Here is a 3,687-nt window from a genome sequence, read left to right as displayed (position 1 = left end):
GAGGAAAAGATGAACAAAAATGATTGAAAAGATGGAATTTTTTTTCATTTTTTGGCATTTTTATTGAGGTGTAATTGTAAGTGTACAATTAAGTGGGGTTTTTTTTTTGTAATTTTATAGAGTTATACAACTATCACTACAATTTAGTTACCCTTCACATTCCCTCAAGCTTATTGCAGTCCCTTGTCTCCTCCCACGTCCTGCCCCACTCTGTTTTCCTCAAGAATGAGAATTTTAATTTAGAATTAGAAGTTATAAAAGAGAATAAAATTGACATTTTGTAGTAAAAATATAATATCCAAAAATAAGAATAGTTTGGTGGCTTAACACCAAACTGGATATAGAGGAAGGCAGTGTTAGTGAACTTGAAGACACACCAATAGAAACTCAACCAGAGAGCAAAAATAAGGAAAAGAATAAATCAAGGTACCGGGGACACAAGACACAAGGAAAAGTTCCAATATGCTTATGGTTGGGGTTCCAGACGGAGAGTTGAGAGAGAATTGGGCAGAATCAATATTTGTAGAGATAATACCTGGGAACTTTCCAAAATTGGGAGAAGATATCAACACACAGGTACAAGAGGGGCTCCTGGGTGGCTTAGTCGGTTGAGCATCTGACTGTTTGTTTTGGCTCAGGTCATGATCTCATGGGTTGTGAGATCAGGCCTGCATAGGCCTCCACACTCGGAAGGGAGTCTGCTTGAAGATTCTCTCTCTCTTCCCCTCCTCCCATTCATGCTCTGTCCCTCTCTCTCTCTTAAATAAATAAATCTTTAAAAATAAAACACACAGGTACAAGAGACTCCGTGAACTCTAATCAAGGTAAGTACAAAGATATCTGTATCTAGGTACATGATATTAAACAGCTGAAAGCCAATGTATAATAAAAAGGTTAAAATCAGCCAGAAGCAAAAGAAACACACATTATCTTTAAACTAGCATCAGTAAGGTAATCACTGACTTTTTGGTAGAAACTATGGAATCTATAAAAAGTAGAATGACATCTTTAAAGAGCTGAAAGGAAAATAATGACCAATACAGAATTTTATACACAGTAAAAATATTCTTGAAAGATAAAGGTGCTAGATGCTATACAGTATCTTGGATTATATCCTAGGATGGAAGAAGAACATTAGTGGAAAATATGGTGAGATATGAATAAAATCTGTAGTCTAGTTAATAGTAGTGTTAGTGTTCTATTTATTTATTTGTTTGTTTAGTAGTGTTAGTGTTTTAGTTTTGAAGTGTGCCATGGTTATGTCACATGGTAACATTAGGGGGAATCTGGGTGAAGACTGTAAGGAAACAGTACTATCCTTGCAACATTTATATGAATCTAAAATCATTCAAAAATTTTTAAAAAGTATACAAAAATAAAGAAGTTCTCAGACAAAATCTGAGAGTATTTGTCACCAGTAGAAACAGCCTATACAATATGCTAAAGGAAATTCTTCACACTAAAGGATAGTGATTCCAGATGGATGCATAAAATTGCAGGAAGAAATAAATGGCAATGGAAAATGTAAATACAGGAGTAAATATAGAAAGATATTGGTGTTTAAAACAACAATAATCATATCTTTGTGGTTTATAATATATGGAAATGTAAAATATATGACTATAATGGCATAAATGTCAAGAAACATGTAAGGGGAGTTAAACTGTTGTCAGGTTATTGCATTATTTGGAAGTGATAAAAGTACTAATGTTAGGATGACTGTATGGAGGCAAAGATGAATATTGTAATCTCCAGGGAAACTTCTAAAAAGTAATAAAAATGTAAACAAACAAGCTAAAAGAAGAAAAAAAGGAAGTAAAAAAAATGGTTAATTCTAAAGGAGGCAGGGAAAGATGAGAAAAGGAACAAAGACCAGATGAAGCAAAGAGAAAAAATTATTGAGATGTTGTTAAATGCAACAACATTAGTTATTACATATACATGGATTAAGCACTCAAAAGGCAAATGGATTAAAAACAGAATCCAAGTATATGCTCTGTAAAGAGATCCATTGTAAATATAGATATAGATTGAAAATAAAAGAATAAAGGGGCGCCTGGGTGGTTAAGCGTCTGCCTTCGGCTCAGGTCATGATCTCAGGGTCCTGGGATCGAGTCCCGCATCGGGCTCCCTGCTCCTTGGGAGCCTGCTTCTCCCTCTGCCTCTCTCTCTCTCTCTCTCTGTCTCTCATGAATAAATAAATAAAATTAAAAAAAAAAGAATTACAATATCCTCTTTAAAAAAAAAAAAGAAAAGAAAAGAATAAAAGTAAAAAAAAGAAAAGGATAAGAAAAATGGCCTGGGTCCTCTGGGGCCCCACAGCTGCCATCTTGGCCCCACGGCACTCCACATGCCAGGCTTGGGGGGCAGGAGCCCAGCAGAAGTTATCACTGTGGGCCCAGGAGGCAGCCCTGGGCACATGCAGCTGGAGCTGGCACCGATCACGGTGCTGCCCCCTCCACCGTCACAGCTGCAGCCAACCCCAGCCACCCCCATGCCCTCAGGGGCCATGTTGGACCTGGGCAACCAGCGGGAGCACTGGCAGATGTTCCAGAGTGTCATCTTCCAGGGCACAACAAAGCTGCCACTGGGCACCTTCTAATACCGGAGCCTGGTGAAACACACAAAGCTGCTGTGGAGCTTTGAAGTTTGGGCCTCAGCGGATGTCTAAATCTTTGACCGTACCTGCAGCATTTGGGAGAAGAAGTTGAATAGACAATTCATTGTTCTGGCTTCTCTCTTCAAGCTCCTGAAGGGGGGCTAACCACTAACACATTCAACAGGCACAAAGCACAACACCCCTGTAAGAGATGTGATGTTCAGAGCCTTTACACTCTCTGCTCAAACCCTGGAGGCTCCAGGATTGCCCCCACACTGCCTGGATGAGGATGCTTCGAGGGATGTGGTCTATGAGGAATTCAATGCCATCTATTGGGAGAAAGTCAGGAAGGAGCACAAGACCATCAAGAACGTGTCTAAAAGTGAACTCCCACTTCTCCCTTTCTGAACAGGAGGAATGATTGGGACCAATAGCTTTGCTGTCCCTGCTGCCCCTTGGTGGTGCTCAGGAATGTCGCTGACACAGACTGCTGGTTCTCTTGGCCTCTGGCCATCTTGATCTCTGCAGACTGCTCCAGCTACCAGTTTCTCTATGCAGCACTTTGTCTTTCTTCAGCCTAGCTTTTGATGTAGTCTAGTTGACATTCTCCTTTCTCTTCCCAACTTTTGTATGATCTTTTAGAAAAATAAATATTTTTAACATTAAAACAAAGGAAAGGGATGTAAGAAGACATATCATATAGACAATAACACAAAGACATTTAATGTGGCTATAATAATATCAGGCAAAGAAGACTACTGCAAGAAATATTGAAAGATATAAAAGAGTATTTCATAATGAAAAAGGGTCAATTAAACACGAAGTCCAAATAATCCTAAACCTGTATGTATTTAATAACATAGCTTGAAAATATATGTATAAACATTGACAGAATTAATTGTGATTGTGCATTTGTCTGTTTCTCATTTTAATCTTGTCATTTATATTCTAGATCTTGATCTTGGTAGTGATTGCATTTAACATTTGTGCAGTGTATATGTTATACCTCAATAAAAAAGTTTATTAAAAAATCTTATAAAAATATGTTATGGGACAATTATCCAGGTAAAATTTTAATATAGTGTATT

General features: G+C 37.9%; 1 pseudogene; it reads left to right on the top strand.

Annotated features, from left to right (window-relative positions):
- The first annotated feature begins 2,332 nt into the window (after positions 1-2,332).
- Positions 2,333-3,007, top strand: LOC123835796 (centromere protein V-like; annotated as a pseudogene).
- Positions 3,008-3,687: the final 680 nt, after the last annotated feature.

Source organism: Mirounga angustirostris, unplaced genomic scaffold (genome assembly GCF_029215605.1).
Source record: "Mirounga angustirostris isolate CCGP_5_RB_7025 unplaced genomic scaffold, mMirAng1.0.hap1 SCAF_12, whole genome shotgun sequence".
Classification (NCBI taxonomy): Eukaryota; Metazoa; Chordata; class Mammalia; order Carnivora; family Phocidae; genus Mirounga; species Mirounga angustirostris.
This window is presented reverse-complemented; position numbering and strand designations above follow the sequence as displayed.